Genomic DNA, 14,025 nt, shown 5'->3' with positions numbered 1-14,025 from the left:
ATACTTAAACTCTTTATAGTTAAAAATTCAATTGCAGTGGCTTTCATATATAGATGGATTTTAAGAAAACACCATCTAGGGCCTCCCCTGGTGGCACAGCGTTTTGCGCACTGGTCTGTGAGGCTGCAGCCTCCACAGCCTCTGCAGTGCTGATTCGTTCCCTGGCCACCGGCGAGGGTCCCACAAAAAAAAAAAAGAAAACACCATCTAATTTTCTTTGCAAAACTGCACTCAAACTATACCAAAGAGATTTAAGACCAAAGGCCACTACGAAAGGATGACAGTGGTAATGTTTTTCAGACAGGTAAGTAAAGGGTCGGGTGGAAATTGACTTTGCAAATCTGAAAAAGCCTGCCCTAAGTCAGCAGTGGGGGCAGTGGGAGAGTCCATCTAATGTCCTCCGACGCGACAGCCTAAAGCCTAGGAATTGCAAGCACCTGTTACCTTGGAAGAGAAGTAGGGTGGAGAAGAAGATAAAAAGAACTGGTTGAAAAGTAATTAGATCCCTCAATTCCTTGACCCTCCTTACACAACTGGGTAACTGGCTGTCCCGGATACCAGCCAAAGTTAAGAGCATTCTGGACTAAAGAATCAAGTCAAGGTAAGGGAACTATATCCCAAACAAGGGAAACTGAGTGTGCAACCTGCAGCTGACACCCCAGCTTCCTCTCTTTATGTCCCAGCGGCCAGCAATTTTTCTTCCACAGGGAGAGAATCGAAATGCACTCTAGGAGGAATCTGAACAGCCAGAGAAGAAACACTTAAAGATAGACAAAAGATGTTCCAAAGCTAACGGTTGACTTACACCCCAAATCATAGAAAAAACAGAAGTCACCCATGCACTGAGAGTTCCCACTTGACTTTTTATTCTAACACTGTACCCGCTGGGTTAGTCTAGCTTGCAGCCAGAGAAAGGAGGTCATATACAGATCCCTGTTTATTCTATAGTTAACAAAGCTCCCTTTGCTGGGGATCAAAATTTCTAGGTCAGAAATTAAATGACTTATAAACAAATTAAATGACTTATAAACAATAACGCTTTATGTTCTCTGCCCCAAACTAGTGAGTACAAAATTTATATAATATTTTCTCTTTTTTTCTAAATTTATTGCAGAGCAGTAACATCCTGTTCCAATGCTTGAAAGCTACCACTTAATGTAAAGCAATATTAAACTTCTTAGATGTATTTTCCATACGACGATTCTCAGAATTGCAATCTTTATACTTCTTTAGAAAAGTGTCATAGTTTGTGATCAGCTTAATCATTCCCATTTCAACTGGTTTAGTTGGGATCAGTACCTTTGAAGCAGTGGCCAAAGACACAAATGAAAACCAAAAAAATTTCTTAAACATTTTTTGACTAATATCTTACAGTTGTGCAGATCCATACATTCTTTCAAGAGCTTTCTCATTTCTGTTTGGATGTCTATCATTTCCATGTCAGTGTATCTAAAATTTAACTTTCCTTTAATAATATCTCCCTTCCTCAACTTCTCCCTTCCATATTCCATTGGTAACAAAATTCTGATCACTACAGTTTGAATCTAGGATTTTTGCCTCTTCTTTTTTCCACTATCAGTATCTAATTAGTTAATTAATATTTAATTAATTAATAAGCTATCTATTGATTCTGCCTTTGCAATATTTCACACATTTGACTTACCCATTCCCAACCTTACCACCACTTCTCTTTATTTGAACCTTTGTAATAGCTTCCTAATTGGCCTTACTCATCCATTTCTTCCTCCTCCTACTCATCCTACACTTTGTCATCGCATCCACTTGTTAACATAGCAACTATGTTGTATAAGGATCTTCAATGGCTTCTAATTGCCCTCAGGATAAAATTTTCATTTGAGTCTAGTAACAATCTACACTTTTGCTATTCAAACTTTTCTATCCACTTTCTGTTAAAAAAATCTTTTACAGTCCACCCCCACACTGTGGGTCACTCTCAGGACTCCTCTTAGGACTTCTCTTTCATGTGGCTCAAGCCCACTCTCTCTTTGAAGATTCCTGAGTATTCGTCCCACAACAACTTTATCTTAGGGATTCTTGTCAGTATCATTCATCTATAAAATATCACATACTATGTTTTCTTGTTAGCTATAACTTCCTATTTACTTATCTTCTCACCCAAATGAATTGTAAGCTCCTTCAGAGCCCAGAGGTTTGATCCTAGCACGATATTGGTCAAACAGTGTATATTGATTATCTATCAATAACTGATGGATAAGTATTTCTAGCTGATCCTTCCCATTTTCATGTATATACAGTGCATAAAAATATGAAGAATATACTCAATACCATTGAACTATACATGTAAAAATGGTTAAGATGTATAGTATATATGATGGAGGAAAAGAGACCACAAGCTCAGAAATCTGGCTCCAAAATGCCAAGAGCTAGAGGTGGGGGTAGAAGGAATAAGCATAACCATTGACCCAGCTATAGAAACCAAGATCCTTAGGCATCAATGCCTAGCTCACAAAGCATAAGATCCAAGCAGGTATCAGACTGCTAGAGCACAGACCCAACGGTAAAGCTATGGAGTCATAAATATAACTAACGTCTCCATCTCATGGAGAAACTCCAAACCCACTAACTCCAAAAATGACATATATATATGTTATCATTTAAACTACATGTAATTAAAATACATCTGTTTTATATCTTTTCAAATTATATGTGACAATTTTAATGTGCTATCTACCTACTTAGTTTATGGAATGAGTCAGAAGAAAACACAGGGTTCCAGTCCTAGCTCTATCAGAGATCAACTATGTGACCTTGGGCACGTTGCTGAACTTTTTGATCCTCCATTGCCTGGTCTGTAAAATAAATGGATGGATTCACTACCTGATCTCCAAAGGCCCAGCTCTGAGTCTGTAACTTTACATCTCTGGACAGCACATATCATCTCTAGAATTATGAGAGAAAACTTGCCTTTGGCTCACTTCCCAAATTTGAAAACCGAACCACGCTAAGTGAGCATAACTATTCTACTCCCAGCCCTGTGGATTCTAAAAACAGTTTGGGAAACTAGTAGCAGCTGTGAATTTGGAGGGTTGCGCTTCTGTCCCACAGGCTGTGCCTCTTTTGGGGGCTTGTCGGGAGGGCTTGTTCTCAATCAGCATGCGGGCCTCAGAGCACTCCCTGTACCCAGGCTCTCAGAAGAGATCAAGCCCTCTCCCTGACCAGGCCTCCACACCAGCTATTCCTGCGGGGAGGGGAGAGGTGGAGAAGGAGCCTTTTCTTTCTTAAATTGTAACATACCAGGGAATGCTTGATGAAAACAGGTCTCATTAATTCACTCAGCAAGATTTTTGAAAAGTTTATCACCTTCAAATTTTAACAGGAGGGACTTTTTGTCTATTTCACAGTGGCAAAAATCCTTTGAGATTTCTTTTCAATTTTTTAAAATTTTCTCACCTTTGGGAAAGAATACAGTTCTGGTAGTTGTCCTTTGAAGTTAATTATGGAAGCTCAATTTTGTTGTTTTATTTTTTTTCCTCCAAAGTAACATATTTTGAGTTTGCAAAAATCCCTAGTTCATCTTTTGGCTCAAGTTAGTTACACTGACTGCAAAGCTGTCAATCAAAAAGGTAATAATATTAATCATCTGTAAAGAGTGCTAGCAAGTGTAAAACCCCAAAGGCTCAACTTATACATGCAAAGCTTGGGGCAGAAGAGGAGGGAGGATAGTCCTCTTAATTGTGGATTGCTCTCCCACCGCAGCTTACTAGGAGAGCTGAACAAAGGGGGAAGTCAAATACTTGAGGCTTGAGATCACCCACCTGTCAGCCAATCTTTGCTGAGAGAGAAAGAATTTCTTGCTGTCATTGTCTTAAAGGTTTAATTATTTAGTGACCTTCAGAATTCGCTAAGGGATTTAAGGTTATTTATGAAATGATTAAATAAAATTGAAAGTGAGTGGATGAGGAAAGCTGGACCAAATTAAAATTACAGGTTGAAAGATAAAGTCAGAAACAAGGTTAAGACAATAGATATGTACATTTTTCTTTTTTTCCTGATGCTTTGCCACAATTATTGCGAATAACCATCCTTGTGTAATTATCACAAAATCTTATTTGTTTCCAGTTCATTACTAGAACTTTCTCCGAGACCTATTCTTTTAAGTAGCCCAACACAGCTGTGCCAGAACCCTGAATATCTTGCTGATCTTCTTTGGGCTAATGGGGTGGTTTGTCCATTATTAACTCGAGGGGGTCACTGCATCAACAGAGCCAAGATTCCTGGGGTGAACTTCTTTAAATTCTAGAAGTCTCATTGTTCATTTTTCTGTCTTTATGATTGATTAACTGTCTCCAGATGGCTGGATGAATAGTGTGGTTTCTCCGTGGCACCTCCCGGACTTGACCTCCAGCCCCTGCAGTGGTTACCTTGGGCAGCCAAGTATGTGGATCCTGCCAAACAGAGATTCAGTGGTTTTATTCATTTTTCTGGTTATGTTAGAAAAGAGGCTTTTCTGTCAGTGCCTTTGTTTCAAAGAGCAGTTGGGTGGTTTTGTGATTACACTGCAGTTTCTTAAGACAGTTTCAATATTCCTTTATATTTTTCCCAAGAATCTCATAACCAACACATTTTTAAAATATTAAAAATACTGACATTTTTAATTCAAAAAATTTTCTTAAGAAGCTCAGTCCCAGTTAATCAATTTCCCTAAAAACTTTCTCTCTTTCACCAAGTTGTTCAGCCCACAAACTGGGCTGAAAGTGGAAAAGTTCACAGAAAAATTTCTCCAGAGGAGAGAGCATAAATGTTTCTACACCCTTTGATGAATCAGAGACAGAAAACTAGGGGCAGGGTGACAGCTCATATACTAAAGAATTCCAGAGCTAAGAAAGAATGCTTTTCCGAGGCTAAAGATTTCAGAACTACATTTCCTACCTCCAAGTTGGCCTTGGAATACATGCCTAGAGTAGAGCTTGGAAGGGGCCAAAAAAAAAAAGACTATGGCTCCTAGATTGTTTTGATCTTTTTAGATATTGATATTTAGATATTGATTGACACACAAAACACTCTGCATCTTTAATGTCTTGGTGAAACTGCCACCATAAATAAATACATAGTATTGTTCTCCCATCCCTTTTTTAGTTTGATTGGCACATCCCGTATAACATCTATCCTCAACAATTTTTTAAGTCTAGAATACAGTATTGTAAAGGCAGGACAGGCCACAGTGCAGGTTTTCTGATCCCATGCAGACCGGGTGAGGGAGGAGTCAGAGTCCTCAGTGGCTTTTGCAGGTCTTTTATTGGGATTTACCTGGTACACAGCAGGCAAGGGTGCTGGGGGGCCAGGAGGCTGTCAGGCCTCCCGGCCCCCAGCAAATCCTCACTCTATCTGGGCTCTCCGGTGAGCTCTGCTTCTGCTTCTCTCTTGGCTTCTCCTGGCGTCCCGTGATGCCGCCCTGAAATGCCCAGTCTCAGCCCAGGTGAATCCTATCTCCCTGATTCCACCTACCTGTGGGTCTCAGTTAGCAAATAAGTTCACCATAAGGATGGAAGAATTGAATTCTCTCCTTTTGAGGCTCATACCTTGTAACTCCAGAACTCTTAGGTAGAATTATTCATTTGGACTTTGTGAAAATTAACTAAAAAATTTCATACATTCCTGTCTAAATAAAGAGGCTCTCAGATCACTTAATGTGGTTCCACTCCTGACTCTGACACCTACCAGCTATGACTTTAGGAAAATATTTCATCTGTCAGTTTCTGTGTGTATAAAATAGTGATAAAAATGCCTACACCATTAAGGGGATTAGGAAAGGAGCCCATGAAAATAGTGCACACGTGCATTTAGCATAGTTCTGAAGACATGATATTCATTAAGTGCTAATGGTTCTCAAGGTTTTATTCCATAGTGGCTGATTTATAGTCAATTCATTTTTTAAAATAATTTAGCTTTTTATGAAACTGAGATAAGACCTTATAAAAACCTTACATTAGTCTCAAACTTTACAAATAGGTGTGGCATATGTTTTACAAATACAGAAACTGAAGCTTAATGCATAGATTGAAAGTGCCTCACCCAAATGCAAATGTTGAAGTCCTACCCCGCCCCCACCCCCAGTGTGATATATGAAGGTGGCATCTTTAGGGAGTAAAATGCCCATCAAACAAAAAAAGAGGGATGGAAGAAACAATACTATGGTATGTGTAGGGTAAGTAAGTGATTTTCAGGCTTTTCTGCCTTCCCGCCATTAGGATTGATGCTCCCTGTGGTCCTGAATGCATGCCTGATGGCTGGCACCTGGAGTAGGGTGTGGGTATATGTAGATGGGATTCACCTGGGCTAAGACTGGGCTTACAAGGCCGGCGTCATGGGGACACCAGTAGAGAAGAACGAACAGGAGAGCAGAGAAGCAGAACCATGAGAGGAACAGAGAACAAGACCACCTGAGAACACCAGGGACCCCAGAAAGAGTGAAGGCTCGCTAGGGGCCGGGAAGCCCCCTGGAACCCCTGCCTGCTGTGTACCCAGTAAAATTCCAATAAAAGCCTGCAAAAGCCACTGAGGGCTCCAGGACTTCTCCTTTACCCAGTCTGCTCAGATCATAGAAAATCTGCACTGTGCCCATTCCTGCCGCTACAGTATGGATGAAACCACTAGGGTGGAGTCCCATGATGGTATCAGTGCCCTTTTAGGAAGTGGGAAAAACCAGAGCTATCTCTCCCTACCTCTTCCTCCTTCATCCCTTCCTGCCCCGAAGTGAGGATACAGCAGAAAGATGGTCTGCAAACCAAGAACTGAATTGGCAGGAAACTTGATCTTGGATTTCCAGTCTCCAAATCTGTGAAAAATTAGTTTCTGTTGGTTAAGTCATTGAATCTATGGTGTTCTAGAAGCTCATGCTAAATATGACACTTTGTCAGGCTATGCAAGGTCACCCAAGATCACACAGCTAGTGAACAGTTAAGCCCAAATTTTAATAAGTGTTTGATGTAAAAGTCTTGCTATTTTCTATAAGACCACACTGCAACCCTAAGAGGGAAGATACTTGCGTTTCTCCAGACAGAAAGTTCCCCTGAGCAAACCTGAATCCAGTGGTAGTATTTGCTAGCTGTGTTAGCATATGTAAGTTACTTGACTTCTCTGTGCTTTAGTTTCTTCATGTGTAAAATGGAGAAATATGAAGTGTTTAGGACAAGGCCTGGCATGTCATCAGTGTTGGTATTATTGATGTTATCGTTGTTGTTGTTGTTGTTGTTGTTGTTGTTATTGATTCCCCTGGGATTGACTCAGATTAATCTTTAGGAGAGGGGAGGAAAGAGCAACAAATAATGTACTTTCAACACTGACTGAGAACCTTTAGAGAGTGAAAACTAGTGTATATGTGTGGCCTCCTAAAGTTATCACTGAGAATTTTAGAACAAAATTTGACTGGTAACCCAAGAGAATCACCAGCAAAGCTTTCAGAAAATGGATTTCAGCCTACCCTCCCATTCTTAATTACTCCCACCTCCCCAACCCCCATCCACACACCAGACCACTAATCAGAATCTAAAGGACTGAGTCAGAAATATCTACTTGGAACAAATATCTCAAGTGATTTGATATGCAGCCTTATCTGGTCCACTCAAAAACAATAAAAAGGGAGCGCTCAAATATGCAGCGTATTTCCTATGATTCCAGGCTCCATCTACCACAAGGTGTTGATTCTCAGGTGTAAGTGTTGTCTGGCCATCCATGTCTACTGCCAGGACCATTATCGGTCTTTGTCAGCCAAAAGAACTTTTTGATGGAAAAGTTGAACTAGACTTATAAATTTACCTCTGCACACCAGGGATATGAGGAAGTTGGGGGCAGGTATGAGGGGCAGGTACCAAAATTCCTCTCTCCTCCCCTGTGAACTAAGATAACAGGGAGAAAGAGGAATTCAAGTGGATGTGGATTCCAAGCTGGGCATAAATACTAAAGAATTCTGCATGTAAACATGGCATCTATCTTCTGTTTGTCATAAACCTAGTTGAAAGATAATCCCAAGTTAGCCTTTTGAAAAGCATCTTATCTCTCTTTTGTATTTTTAACCAGATGTGACCCTCTTTTTCTTTGCTTCTGCTGCTATTGACACTGGGTTAACGCTGGACCCACTAATCCTTCAGAAGTTACCTGGGTTGTTCATTTACTTGCTCTCTGACAAGCTTAACTCTGCTTGTAGATCAGCCAAATGGTTTTCATGGCTAAACTGTTTCTATATGGCTGGGTTGTAGTCATAGACTTAAAGTCAACAGTGTCTTTTCTCTGAGCGCTCCCAGGAATTGCAAGAAATCTCAGACAAAAGAAAAAAAACTCCTCAAGACTCTCACGAAACCAGTTTTTGCATATTGTCTAATAATTGCCTTACTATTCTTTTAAAACAGGAGTGCTGTTTTTACAGGGGTTGTGAGGATAAGTTGTCAAATGTGGAGAATAGCTGCATCCACCAAGAGAAAACTAAAAGAATGGTTATAAAAGCCTAGTCCTGTCCCGTCAGCAGGAAAACTGGAAGGATGTCTATTGCTGTTTCCACTTTCTTAAAAGGAAGAAAAAAATCAGTCTTAGGGGCTTGTTTCTACTTCTTGATATAGACACTCTGTATATGGAAACTTTCCCTCGTGTTCCCAGGCAGAGTTAGGGGAAAACGGTAATTTTTTAACCTGGTGATTTTTTCTCCCAAGTCTAGAGGAAAAATAAATATCCCCATAGCAAACACCCTGCATTTCCTCTATTGTAACACTCATCAATCTTCTAATTGCTTGTTCAATATCTGTGCTCCAATTAAACTATAAATTCCGTGAGAATGACTGTTTCTTATTCACCGCTGTGTCTCTGGTATAGAACCCTGGCACATACTTTGGAGTTAATAAATATCTTTTGAATAAAATGCTGAATAAATGATACTGAAGTCATAGCTTTCTACAGAGATGATTGGAGCCAGTAACATTTAAATTGCAAATGAAGCCACTACATGGTGTTGGAATTGCTATGTGGATATAAGGTGGTGTATATAAATGAAATGAATTAGATGAAAAAGGGAGAATTTCTAGGTCTGGAGGCAAAAATAGGGAAGAATCTTTTGATTACATTGAGCCTGTGTAATCACTGATAAGCATTAAAAATCAAAAAGAAAAATGCCAAATTGCATCCAGGTCTGGCTATCTTAAAACATCCTTCATCTATTATAAATGATATATTTATGCTGCACTTCAATTTGTTTTAATAAGGAGAGGTTTTAGTTCTTTTTTAAGCAGCAATATAAAAGTCGTAACATCTGTGGTTTAATCTGTATAATTTCAACAACACAAGTAACATCTTAAAGCCAGCTGGAATAATACAACATCATCGATAGATTTATTGTTGATAAATAAAGGTCCTAAAAAATAAATCTCCAAAGTTAAGCATATGAGTTATCTGCAATAATCTGATAAATGCTATCTATGTAAAAAAATTAAGACAACAGTATCATTTCATAGATACAACCTCTTTAGATGGGATGAATATCTTTCTGAAAACAGATCAGTAAGTCTACTTGAAAACTGATCACCATATCTCTTTGTGCACTTCAATCCCTTGTTTGTGCTGTCTCTTCTGAAAAAAACTGAGAGTAGTGGACTTAGAATTGTAACAGATCAGATCAAAATTGGAGAGCTGTGGAAATGTTAAAGTATAGGAGACAAATATACTCATATCGATTTCTTAGTTAAGGAATTTTGAACGGCCTACACATAAAAAAATAAGTCTCTTGGAATATTGTTTGTATGCAAATTTAATTACGTGACTTGTTTCAGAAAATACAAATTTGAAACTATGAACTATAATGACACACAATAAACTATAACATGTAAAGGGTACAGCTTGAAGGGTTTTCATGTGTTTGTATATGTGAAACCATCACCAACATTAAAAAAATTCAGTATGTTCAAAAGTTTCCTCATAATTTTTTATAATCACACAGTCCTGTTCCTTTCCCCAGGCAAACTGATCTGCTCTGTAAATTATTTTTCCATTTTTAATTGTGATGAAAAACACATAATGTAACACTCGTCATCTTAAGGAATTAACAAGGATTAGAGCAGACATTAATGAAATTGAGATTAGAAAAAACTCAACAAATCTAAGAGTTAGCTTTTGGAAAAGATCAACAAATTTGAAAAATCTTTTGGATAGATAACTGAAAAAAATAAAAGACTTGATAAAGTTGGACTTTTAGTGGTGAATTTAGTGTCATATATACACATGCTAAATTTCAATGATGTATACCTGAAGCCTATAAATATATAATGCAATGTTACTTTGAATTAAAGAGTAATAAGAACTGAGAAGACTCAAATAACTAAAATCAGAAAAGAAGGGGCAGGGTTTTAGAACTGATGCCATAAAAATATAAGAGGATTATGAGAGAATAATATGAACAATTGTATACAACAAATTTGATAAACTACAAGAAATGGAAAGATTCCATTCCAAGAAATACTCAATCTACCAAGACTAAATCATGAAAAGAAAAAAAAAGGGCAAACATACCAATGTCTAGTAAGGAGATTAAATTAGTCATCAAAAGTCCCTGGCTCAGACTAAAACTGGCTTCAGTAAAACTGAAGATTAAGTTGCAACATCAGAAAATAGAAATAATATTTCAAAGATCATATTCCAAACATTTCATTGTTTGCAAAATGTGAGTTTGAAGTAGTTAGCAGTTTGGTTCTTAAAAGACCTCTGAATTGTGTACAGTTGCTTGGGTAAGGGCTCCATTATGAGACATAGATGAAGAGGAAAACCTAGTAATGTTGTCATAATAGTTTCCCTAGCAACACATGCAATTTGGCAGCAGAGAGAATTGAGGTACACAAAATGGACAGTGTCAATAGAAAAAGAACATGGCACAGAATATCAAAGGACAGCCAGGCCTCAGAGGCATGGTATATCAGTATGTGGAAGGACTTTCAAAAGAGAAAGTAAGAATGGGTGATTCTTCTTTGGCAATTGTTTGATACAGTCTCACTTCCAAATCCTGTATAGCCTTTATAACTTTTTGAGGACAAGAATTAATATATATATTTAATTCTTTTATATATATATATATATATATATATAGAGAGAGAGAGAGAGAGAGAGAGAGAGTACATATAGACACACACATACATATCATATGCATACATACACCAAAAACCTCCCAATAAGAAAAAGTGCAAAATGAGAAGGCATCATTGAACAACTCTACCGAACATTTAAAGAATTAACACCAATCCTCCTCAAACTCTTCCAAAAAATTGAAGAACCTATGCACGTTCATCTATGAGGTTGATATTACAATGATACCAAAGCCAGGCAAAGATATTACACACACACACACACTCCAAAATCCCTAATGAACATGATGTAAAAATCCTCAACAAAATACCAGCAAACTGAGTTTAACATTAAAAGGATTTACACTCTAACCATGTTGAATTTATTCACAGAATACAAGGACAGTTTAACATATGAACATAAATCAGTGTAATTGTATCACATTAGCATAATGAAGGAGGAAAAGCACATAATCATCTCAACTGATGTAGAAGGCGTATTTGATATATTTTTGTTACCAGAATCCAGCCGCCTCAGCAGTGGGAGCTGGCAGCAGCAGTGGTATTCTCTCACCCTGCTGCTCCACCACAAGTCAGCTGTGGCAGTTGCTCCTTAAAGAATAGCAACTGTCTTTTGGTTAGTCATGGCACTTGCTCCTCAGAGCCCTTTTATGCAACCGTGTACTTCCTGGATCCTGGAATGGACCAATTAGGTGTGAGCTATGAGCTAACTGGTACTAAATGGTTCAATCCACCAAAGAATTGAAAATGGTCCAATCAGACTTGTGGGTGGAGCACACTGAAAGAGGATATAAGCCAGGATTGGAGGAAGCTGAGAGGGAGACAGTTCCAGCCCCCTAAGAGGAGAGACAACTCCAACCTCCAAACAGTTCCAGCTTTACAGGAAAGAAAGAAGACAGTCCCAGCCTCTGAAGAAAGAAGAAAGAAGGGGAAGACTCCACTCCTGGCCTCTGAAGAAGGAAGAAAAGAAGCATCCAGCAACCAACCTCCAAGGAGGGAAGAAAAGACAAAGACCTTTGCAGAGACTGAGCCTCTGGTCCTATCCACCTAATAGGAGCACCAAAGGCCCTGAGCCTAGTTTCTCAAAGAGCTATTTGTTGTTGGTATAGCACAATAGCTCACAAAGAGCTGATAACACTGGGTGTCTCTGACACCACCTCTGAGGGACCATAGTGACCATCACTACTGGCCAGTGCTGTCCAGCATTCCTGGTGACCTGTGGCAACCATCACTGACACTATCTGGGTGAGATAGCTAGCCACTTGTGGCTACAGTAAGCTCTTTGTTTTCCCTACTTGTAAAATAAACCCCATGGCTGTTGTTTCTTGAGCCTGACATCTCTTAAAATTATGTTCAGGTGAGAACCCACAATGACCTGTCTTCTTATCGGGCACTGTCCTTTGTTTGGCTATAGCCCATTGGCCTCTATTCTGTGGATATTTTATTGCTATTGCCCTTGGTTTTGGTTTTTGGTCTTTTGGTCTTTTGGGACTTTTTGGTGGCTCTCTTGTCTTAGAGCCCAGGCAGGTGAGTACCCATCCTATCCTACCATTTGGCCTCCTGCCCTGACTGCCCCTATTTCATTTTCATGATGAAAACACTCAACAAAGTAGGAATAGAAGAAAACTACCTCAACATAATAATAAAGATCATGTATGAAAAGTTCACAACTGACAATTTACTCAATGGTTTAAGACTAAAAATTTTCCCTCTAAGATCAGGCACAGGACAAGGATGCCCACTTTCATCTCTTCTATTCAATGTGGTATTGAATAGAAATACAAAGTTGCATAAAAGGGCTCTGAGGAGCAACTGCCATGACTTGACAAAAAGGTAGTTACTGTTCTCTAAGGAGCAACTGCCAATGAGGTATTGGAAGTCCTAGCCAGTGCAGATGGGCAAGAAAAATAAGAAATAAAAGGAATCCAAAATGGAAAGAAAGAAGTTACCTCTGTGTGCAGACGATGTAACTTTATATGTAAGAATTTCTAAAGATCCAAACACAAAATAAAGTGTTAGAACTAATTAGTGAATGCAGCAAAGTTACAGGATACAAAATTAACAAAAATGAACTGCATTAGTACAGTCAAAACGTTGTTGGAAGAAATTAAAGAAGACACAAGGAAATGAAATGATATCTGTTATGGATATAATGCTATGGTGTTGTTAAAACACCTGTATTACTCAAAGTGATATATAAAGTCAACACAAAACCTATCAAATTTCAATGGAATTTTTTGCAATAATAGAAAAATTATCCTCAAATTCAAATGAAATGAAATCCAATCCAATCCAATCTAATGCTTGAAAGGTCAAAGCAATTTAGAAAAGAACAAAATTGAAGAATTAACAGATATGATTTTAAAATATGTTACAAAGCTATAGTAATCAAAACAGTGAGGTACTGGCCTAAAAATGGACATTTAGATCTCACTTCTGGATATATGTACACAAGAATTGAAAGTAAATTCCCAAAGAAAGATCTGTACATCCATGCTCATAGCAACACTATTCATTATAGACAAAAGGTAGAAACACACTGTCAACAAATGAATGGATAAACAAAATGTGGTATGTATGTATAAATTCACATATGCACATACATAATGAAGTACTACTTCACCTTAAAATGGAAGGAAATTCTATCACATGTTACTACAATATGGATGAATTTTGTAGACGTTATACTAAATGAAACTATGCAGTTCACAAAAGGACAGTATCTAAAGTATCTAAAGTTGTCAAGTTCATAGAGACAGAAAGAACGGTGATTGCCAGAGGCTGGGAAAGGAATAAAGGGAAGTTGTTTAATGAGTATAGAATTTCAGTACAGAAGACAAAAAAGGTCCTGGAGATCTGTTTCACAGCAATAGAAATTTTTTTTAAGATTTATTTATTTATTTATGCATGCAAGAGCTGGGGTACAGGC

The 14,025-nt window shown here is 38.3% G+C and overlaps 1 long non-coding RNA gene across 1 annotated transcript; it reads right to left on the bottom strand.

Moving 5' to 3' along the window:
* Nucleotides 1–3,602: 3,602 nt before the first annotated feature.
* Nucleotides 3,603–10,771, bottom strand: LOC129146246 (uncharacterized). The gene is made up of 4 exons (XR_008552800.1): nucleotides 10,531–10,771; nucleotides 9,487–9,604; nucleotides 6,705–6,817; nucleotides 3,603–4,427 (listed from the first exon to the last, which is right to left on the bottom strand). It is a non-coding gene; the product is annotated as an uncharacterized LOC129146246 (long non-coding RNA).
* Between the last annotated feature and the right edge of the window lie 3,254 nt (nucleotides 10,772–14,025).

Source organism: Talpa occidentalis, unplaced genomic scaffold (assembly GCF_014898055.3).
Source record: "Talpa occidentalis isolate TD23 unplaced genomic scaffold, MPIMG_talOcc4v2.1 talOcc4.2, whole genome shotgun sequence".
In the NCBI taxonomy this organism is placed as follows: domain Eukaryota; kingdom Metazoa; phylum Chordata; class Mammalia; order Eulipotyphla; family Talpidae; genus Talpa; species Talpa occidentalis.
Note: the sequence above shows the minus strand (reverse complement) of the source record. Positions and strands in the feature narration are given on the sequence as shown.